The sequence below is a fragment of the Kogia breviceps genome, chromosome X, assembly GCF_026419965.1.
Source record: "Kogia breviceps isolate mKogBre1 chromosome X, mKogBre1 haplotype 1, whole genome shotgun sequence".
Lineage (NCBI taxonomy): Eukaryota > Metazoa > Chordata > Mammalia > Artiodactyla > Physeteridae > Kogia > Kogia breviceps.
In genome coordinates this window covers 12702809-12712320 of record NC_081330.1, presented here as the reverse complement: position 1 = coordinate 12712320, position 9512 = coordinate 12702809, and the positions used below count along the sequence as shown (strand labels likewise).

The 9512-nt window shown below is 41.9% G+C and overlaps 1 pseudogene; it reads left to right on the top strand.

The window, feature by feature from the left end:
* The first annotated feature begins 902 nt into the window (after window positions 1-902).
* LOC131748887 (prefoldin subunit 4 pseudogene) lies at window positions 903-9195 on the top strand (annotated as a pseudogene).
* The last annotated feature ends 317 nt before the right edge of the window (window positions 9196-9512 follow it).

Here is a 9512-nt window from a genome sequence, read left to right as displayed (position 1 = left end):
TGAATCACTTTGCTGTACAGCAGAAATTAACACAACATTGTAAATCAACTCTACTTCAATTTTAAAAAAAGGAAATACAACTCTTAGAAACACTTTCATGCACTGTATTAAGTTAAAAATAGCTGTCACATTACATGGTGTGGAAATCTGAGATTCATTTTTATGAACAGTAACTATTCACCCTGCCCTGTGAGTGTCAACATTTGAGGTTTTCACTTGACCATCGGATGCTCAAAGACAGCCCTCTGCTGCTTCTGGGCCTTGTCATAGAGGGCTGGTAAGAGGCTGTCCAGATAACCTGAGTAACAGAATTAGATGGGCTGGGTTCAAGATAGCAGTTCACCGCTTACTGGCCATGTGATCTTGGACATTCATTTATTCCCTCTAAACATGTTTCCTCACCTGTAAAATGCGAATAATAAGAGTTCCTTCAGGGCTTCCCTGGTGGCGCAGTGGTTGAGAGTCCACCTGCCGATGCAGGGGACACGGGTTCGTGCCCCGGTCCGGGAAGATCCCACATGCCGCGGAGCGGCTGGGCCCGTGAGCCATGGCCGCTGCGCCTGCGCGTCCGGAGCCTGTGCTCCGCAAAGGGAGAGGCCGCAGCGGTGAGAGGCCCGCGTACCGGGAAAAAAAAAAAAAAAAAAAAAAAAAGAGTTCCTTCATCTTTGGGTTTTCACAAGGATTAAGACAATGTTTGCCTGTAAACTGCAGTTTAGCACAGTGCCTAGCACAGAGTACTCTTAACGAGTAGCTACATGCAGCTTCTTCCATAAATGCTAGATATTTAGGCATGCTTCCCTAAGGTGCAGCTGGGTCCAGTTCTCACATGATGCCTGGATGCTTGGGCCACTGGCTCTGAAAACCATACCCTGCTAAACGTCGTGGAGAAACAAAGGACTGCGATGAAGGTAAGTCAGAGTTAGAACAGAGAACTAGATGGCCCAGACACAGGTTTCCTGTTGCCTCTCCACTGCCTGGTGATCTACTCTCTCTCTGCTTTCCACCACTTGTCCAAGCAGAAGGACCCATCTTGGCCTTTGCCTGCTACACAGCAGTATCCTGAGAATAAAACAAATAGTATTAGGATTGACTTTACAGCTCTTTGCAATATGTGCTTGTTATAGAGCCAAGAAACCTCTCTTGCCACATAATTTCGTTAAACACCATACTCATAGACCACGCATTGTCCAGATGTTCACACCACAAACTTGTGATTCGTTATAGGCGCCCATGAAGCCCTCCTAGCGTTAGCCAAGCCCAACCCTTACTCTGCTCTTTGTTGCAATTGACAAGCAGGCCTGTGCCGGTGGAGATTCACCTTCAAGACTGCTACCACCACCCCATCCCCAAATGAAGTATCTGTTTGTCCAGGGCATTGGTTTCTCATATTATGGTGCCCTTCAGCCTGCAGTGAATGCCTCTATAGTGGGTAATGCCAGGAAATTAATCATTATACTAAGAACATAGCATGTTGGCTAAATAGCTTTTTTTTTTTTTTTTTTTTTTTTTTTTTGTGGTACGCGGGCCTCTCCCGTTGCAGAGCACAGACTCCAGACGCGCAGGCTCAGCGGCCATGGATCACGGGCCCAGCCGCTCCGCGGCACGTGGGATCTTCCCGGACCGGGGCACGAACCCGCGTCCCCTGCATCTGCAGGCGGACTCTCAACCACTGCGCCACCAGGGAAGCCCAAGTTTGCTATTTTGTATTTCCATTTTCTTTCCATTTGAAATACTATCTACCTTCCCTTTTGATTTCTTATTTGTGCCATGAGTTATTTAGAAATATGTTGTTTTATTTCCAAATGATTAGGGCTTTTCTAGCTTTATTATTGTAATTGATATCTAATATAATTTCATTGCAACCAGAAAAGTAAACTCTCAAAACAAACTTCTGAAATTTATTAAAACTTGATTTATGTCCTTGTATATGGTCTATGTTGGTGTACATTCCATACGTATGTAAAAAGAAAGGATGTATATTCTGCAGTTGTTTGGTGTTGTATTTTATAAATGCCAATTTGGTTAAAGTGGTTGATAGCCTTCTACAAATCTTCTGTATGTTTACTTATTTTCTGTCTAGCTCTATCAGTTATTGAGACGGGGTGTTTATTTCTGATTATGTTTGTGTGTTTATCTTTTTCTCTCTTTAATATAGACAAATTTGTTTCATTGACTTTTTTGGCTGTGTTTTAGGCACATGTAGAGTTAGAATTTTTATGTCCTCCTAATGTATTGTTTATTATCATTAAGAAATGCCCCTCTTTCTCTCTAATAAAACTATTTATTTTGAACTGTATTTCGTATAGTCACTCTCAATTTCTTATAGTATTATTTATATATAATTTTCCATCTTTTAGCTTTCAACCTATTTGTGAATGTTCATTTAAAGTTCATTTTTTGTAGATATAGGTAGGTCCACCTGTTGTTTTTTCTGTTTAAACTATATTTTTTACATTTCGCCCCAGCTTTATTGAGATATTATTGTCATACAATGTACATAAGTTCAAGGTTTACAATATGATGATTTGATACACATATATATTACAAAATTATTACCACAATAAGCTAACACCTCCATCCCCTCATATAACTACCACTTCTTTTCTGTGGGGAGAATATTTAAGATCTACTCTCTTAACAATTTTCAAATATATAATACAGTATTGTTAATTATAGTCACCAGGCTGTATATCAGATCTCCAGAACTTAGTCATATTTTATTTAGTTGGGAGTTTGTACATTTGACCAACATCTCTCCATTTTCCCTACCCCCCAGCCCCTGCAAACACCACTCTACTCTCTATGAGTTCAGCTTTTTTAGATTCTGCATATAAGTAAGAATATACAGTATTTGTCTTTCTCTGTCTGACTTATTTAATGTAGCAGAATGCCCTCAAGTTTCATCCATGTTGTTGCAAAGAGCAGGATTTCCTTCTTTTTCATGGCTGAATAATATTCGTGTGTGTGTGTGTGTGTGTGTGTGTGTGTGTGTAAAATGTGATATATATATATATATATATATATATATATATATCACATTTTCCTTATCAATTCATCCATCAGTGGACATTTAGGTTGCTTCTATGTCTTAGCTATTGTGAATAATGCTGCAATGAACGTGGTGTGGATATTTCTTTGAGAGAGTGTTTTCACTTCCTTCAGATGTACACCCAGAAGTGGGATTGCTGAATCACATGGTATTTCTCTTTTTAGTTTTCTGAGGGACCTCCATACCGTGCCAGTTTCCATTCCCACCAACAGTGCAAGAGGGTTCCCTTTCCTCCACACCCTCATCAGCATTTATCTCTTGTCTTTTTGACCATAGCCATTCTGACTGGTGTGTGGTGACATCTCATTGTGGTTTTGATTTGCATTTCCCTGATGATTAGTGATGTTGAGCAACTTTTCATGTACCCGTTGGCCATTCATATAACTTCTTTAGAAAAACATCTATTCAAGTCCTTTGCCCTTTTTTTTTTTTTTTTTTCTGTATGCGGGCCTCTCACTGCTGTGGCCTCTCCCGTTGCGGAGCACAGGCTCCGGACGCGCAGGCTCAGCGGCCATGGCTCACGGGCTTAGTTGCTCCGCGGCATATGGGATCTTCCCGGACCGGGGCACGAACCCGTGACCCCTGCATCGGCAGGCGGATTCTCAACCACCGCGCCACCAGGGAAGCCCCTTTGCCCATTTTTGAATCAGATTGGTTAGGTTTTTGGTTTTGGGTTTTTGCTTTTTTTTTTTTTTTTTTTTTTGCTATTGAATTGTATGAGTCCCTTGCATATTTTAGATATTAACCCCTTATCAGAGAGATGGCTTGCAAATATTTCCCCCCATTCTATAGGTTGCCTTTTTAAAAAATTTCTTTTGGGGCTTCCCTGGTGGCGCAGTGGTTGAGAGTCCGCCTGCCGATGCAGGGGACACGGGTTCGTGCCCCGGTCCGGGAAGATCCCACATGCCGCGGAGCGACTGGGCCCGTGAGCCACGGCCGCTGCGCCTGCGCGTCCGGAGCCTGTGCTCCGCAACGGGAGAGGCCACGACAGTGAGAGGCCCGCGTACTGCAAAAAAAAAAAAAGAAAAAATTTCTTTTGTTGTACAGAGCTCTTTAGTTTGATGTCATCCCACTTGTTCATTTCTGCATTTGTTGCTTGCACTTTTGGTGTCATATCTAAAAAATCTTTGCCAAGACCAATGCTAAGGAGCCTTTAAGCCTTATTAGAGCGTCCTTTACTCAATATATAATAATCTCCTCTGCTATGGTGTTATCTTCCTGACAACTCTACCCTATGCCCTTTGTGAGATGACGTTTTTCACTCTGGCTGGTGAGAACACAGAATATCCCCATCCCTACGGGAGCTTTGGAAATTGTTCAGCCTAATGGTTTACAGTGACTCTATTTCCTGGGCCTGGTAGTTTCCTCTCATGCATGCACAGGAGTAATAAGCCTAAGACTCAAGGGGACACTTCTGCAGACCTCTGGAGTTTTTCTCTCTGCAGCTTTCTCCTCTCTGGTACTCTGTCCCATGATTACCAGCTGCTTTGGCCTCCCTGAATCTTGTTCTTTGACTTCTCAAATTCAGCAACACCACCAGGCTGTGTTTGGGTCCCCCCTCACTCTGCGCTGTAGCTTGAAAACACCTCCCAGCAATAAGCTGGGGCAATTGGGGGGTAGCACCTCATTTATTTCCTTTCTCTTTATGATAATAGTCCTGTGCTTCCTGTTGTCCAGCCTGAAAACAATTGATTCATTTATTTATCCGGTTTTATAGTTGCTTAAGCCCGGAGAGTAAATCTGATCCTTATCACTCTACCATGGATGACTGTAGAACTCTGTGACAAATTTCACGGCTTCTTAATTTCGTGTTGTGTTGATCTTTGTTTTTTTTTTTTTTTTTTTTGCGGTACTCGGGCCTCTCACCGTTGTGGCCTCTCCCGTTGCGGAGCACAGGCTCCGGACGCGCAGGCTCAGCGGCCGTGGCTCACGGGCCCAGCCGCTCCGCGGCACGTGGGATCCTCCCGGACCGGGGCACGAACCCGCGTCCCCTGCACCGGCAGGCGGACTCTCAACCACTGCGCCACCAGGGAAGCCCCTCGTGTTGATCTTTTAAAGCTTTTCTTTTCTTTCTTTAAGTACAGCAAGCGTAGCTCTTTTATAGTTGATTACACATTGTTCAATTTCCCAGGTCTTTGTGGATTATGATTTTTCTCTTGTTGTGTAACAAATTACTACAAATGTAGTCACTTAAATCGACAACCAATTACCAGCTCACAGTTCTGCCTGTCAGAAATTCAGGCAGAATTCTTTGCTTGGGGTTTCACAAATCTAAAATCCAGGATTGGGGCTGGCTGCGTTCTCATATGCAGCTGAGAGTCTTCTTCCAAGCTGACGTTGTCGTGACAGAGTTACATTTCTTGCAGTTGTAGGACTGAGTTCGCAGTTTCCGTGTTGACTGTCCGCTGGGGGGCGCTCTTGTTCCCAGATACTGTCTGCATCCCTTGCCACGTGGCCTTCTCCATCTTCAGAGCCAGCAACAGAGATTCTCCTTTGGGCCAAATCCCTCTCATGCTTCAAGTCTCTTCATCAGAAAGAGTCCAGTAAATTATCCTCTGTAGGCCTGATTAAGTCACGCCCACTGAGGAGAATCTCCTTATCTTAAAGTCAGCTGATTTGAGACCTTAATTATGTCTGCAAAATCCCACTGCAGCAGCACCTAGATTAATGTTTGATTGAATAACTAGGGCAGGAATCTTGGGGACTTAGAATTTTGCCTACCATATTTGATATGTTTCTATTGCCTATAGTTTCGCTTGATTCTTGCTCATGGTGTCCTGTTTCCTTATGTATCTAGTTCTAGTTGCCTGTTTTCTTGATATTTTCTTAGAAGCTTTATTAACAGGAATTATATGAGGCCTAGAATAACAGCTTCCTCCTCCAGACGACTTTTTGTTTGCTTACAGGAGAGGCCTGTGGGCATTACTTTTCCAGGAACAAATACAAATTTAAGGTTTATATTTGTCCAGACCACCCAAGACCATTCATGGTCTGGTTTACTTCTGGTTCACCTCTACCCTGAGGATATAACCCTCAGGTGTGCCAACTTAAGAGTGGCTGGTAATTTATTCAATCTTTTCCCGCTAGGAGGACCCTGGGATTTGATCATTGTCCTCCTCATCCCAGGATGTTGCCCAAAATGCAGGGCTGTTTTTTCAGGTCAGTTTCACAGTTGTTTCTCTCACGGTGGAAAATGCGCTCAGAGCCAAAGTGGCTCTGAGTGTTGGGATTCCCTCTTCGTTCTCCTCTTCTCCTAGATTTTGGTTATTTCTCTAGTTCTTTTGTGCTTTAATAATATGTTTCATATTGCATCTAACTTGTTTTAGGTGTGCTCTATGGAAGATTATTCTGATTGTCTAGCTGCCAGTTTTAGAAGTGGATGCTATCTCCATTGTTTTCTAGTTTTAATGTTATTTTTAAGGAACTTGATGCCATTTTGATTCCTGTTCCATTGTATGTGACCAGTTATTTTTTTCTCCATGGAACATTTTAGGACCCAGCTCTGGTTTTGTATAATTTCATGATGATGTGCCTAGTATGGGTAATTTTTCCCATTTATTGGGCTGAGCACTTAGTGGGTTCTTTGGATCTGGAAACTCATATCCTTCAGTTCCAGGAAGTTGTCTAATATACTTTGTAATTTCCTTGTCTATGATTTTACTATTCTCCCTTTCTAAAACTTTTAAGTAGTTGGATGTTTGGCTTCTTGTAATGATCCTCTAATTTTCTTGTCTTTATTCCCTCGTATTCCCTTTATTCCCCTTTTCTCTTTTTCTTCTATTTCACTGAGATTTGCTCAAATTTATCTTCCAATCTTTCATTAAATTTTCACATCAGCAATTACATATTTAATTTTTGAGAGCTCTACCTTGTTTTCAGAATATTCCTTTAAAATACCATCCTGTTCATGTTCAGTGATGGGATTTTCTCTGATTATCAGGGGATATAAATTACAATGTCATTTAAAGTTTTCTTTTATTCCCTGCATTATCTCTATTTCCTCCAAGTTCTTTACTTTTGTTCATTCTGAACTCTGTTGTTAATATTAGAGTCTTTGCTTAAATGTGTAGTGATTATTTGCTATCCATTCATATTTATTAGTGAGTTACTAAAAATCTCACTGGAATTTCTACATTTGGGGAACAAGACTTTCTGTATGTGAAATGACCATGAATCAGGAACCTGACTCTTTTGGTGGGAGACAGCTCTGTGTGTGTGTGTGTGTGTGTGTGTGTGTGTGTGTGTGTGTGTGTCTAGCATTTTGTTTAGGGCCAGTTTTCACAAAGAGGATTTCTCTGATCTCTAATCTTTGGGGCCCCTGTTTTGGGAGCCAACAGAGAAAACGGGGTTGTGGACTCTCAATGTTCAATATGAAAACTTGCAACTAATTCCATTATTTTCAGTATAGAACCTTACTTCAGGCCTCATCAGTTCAATCTGGTATCCTCATCCCCATCAGTTCAATCTGGTATCCTCATCCTCATCAGTTCAATCTGGTATCCTCATCCTCATCAGTTCAATCTGGTATCCTCATCCTCATCAGTTCAATCTGGTATCCTCATCCTCATCAGTTCAATCTGGTATCCTCATCCCCATCAGTTCAATCTGGTATCCTCATCCCCATCAGTTCAATCTGGTATCCTCCTGTCCAAAATCCCTCCTGTCATTTCACTCTTTTGTCTTTTCTCTATATATTTGCTTCATTCTTGTAGTGGCAAAGTGACTTTCTCTGAAATCTCTTAGATTTCCCTCTTCCATATCATTTACTTGTGTGAGGCTGTGGCATACCATGGCAGCAACTCCCAGCCATCATTCAATTATATTTTTTTCAATCATGTAAGTGTTCCAGTGTCTCGATGTTTCAAATTCAAGGTCTTAGGAAAAAGAATCAGATTAACCCAACTTAGACGAGGGGTTCCATTTTGGTCATATCAGCTGCAAGGGGGGAAAGCAGGTCATCTACAGCTTATAGAAACCTTTTAAAACTTCCATATAGCAGAAAAACATCATAAACAAAATTAAAAGGCAAAGTACAAACTTGGAAAAAATTTGCAATCCATATAACAGACAAAGGGTTAATAGACACATAGATGAGGAGACAATACATACAAATAGAACTAAAATAAACACCTGATAGCAGAAAAATGGGCAAAGGGCTTGAAAATGCCATTCACGCTAGTTAGTGACAAGTAAATATACGGGAAAACATTCAACACCAAACAGTAATAAAAGCAATAAAATTTAAACAGAAAAGTTTTCACCTAGGACATAAAAAGGAATAATGCTATTCAGGATTAATGGTAGCCCATGTAAGTCGTCACCCTCAGACACTGCTGATAAATTTGTAAATTGGTATAATCGTTCTTGCGGCTTTTTGGTATCATATCTAAAAGGAATTCAGAAGAAGCATTCCTGGAGCGTTTGGTGTGCTGGGCACTTGGGCAGAGGCTGGGGGTTGGCTGCAGGGAGCTGGGGGGGCCTGAGATGCTGACAATATGCAGCTCTGGGACCCGGTATGGGGCCCCAGGGACCTGAGGTGAGGTACCCAACCAACCGAGATGGGGCACCAGTGCCGAGGCTCTCAGTGGGCTTTAGACCACCCTTCCCTTTGCTGAGAGTGCTCCTGGGAAGTCTGAGGACCTCACAGTCAAGGCCTTGCCCTTAGGATCTGCAAAGCCAAAGGTCCAATTGACTGCATTGATCATCATGGAGGGCACTTCACCTGGATTATCACATTTAAGCCTCACAAATCCATGGAGTGAGTGCTACTGTTACCCTGGGTCTTGCAGAAGATGTCAATATTACTTTTGAAGATCAACAAGAGATCATTTTGCACGGACTGACTAGCAGAACAGAGCTAAAGGAAGAAATAGAAGGGATAAAGCAACAATTCCAAAATTTAGAAGATGCTTGTGATGGCATCACGCTGCCTGATGACTACTTAATGACACCTTATCCAATTGGCGATGCTTTCGCCAGCCATTTTCAAGAAGAAACACCATAAATGGTAGAAGAAAACTTTGCAAGAGGAAAATGACATCTTAGAATTCATAGTGGAATCAATTCAGCAAGTGTGAGCAGCCTGGAAAGTTCAATTGCATGCCCAAATTAGGATCAACATAAACCTCAAAGCTGATGAGCGTTAAAGGTTCTATACCTTTATTTTGGCCATGCCACGTGGCATGCAGGGTCTTACTTCCCCAACCATGGCCCGAATCTGGGCCCCTTGCAGTGGAAGCGTGGAGTCCTAACCACTGGACCACCAGGGAATTCCCAATATACTTTTAAAATTTTATCTAATACATCCAAATATTGTTTAAAATGAAAAAATAAGCATTTCTTTTGACCCAGCAGTTTCACTTCTAAAAACTGCACCCTAAGAAAAATAAACATGGATGTATATTAAAAGCGACACGTGTTCAACAGAATATTACTGACAATAGAGAAAAACAGTAAACAACCT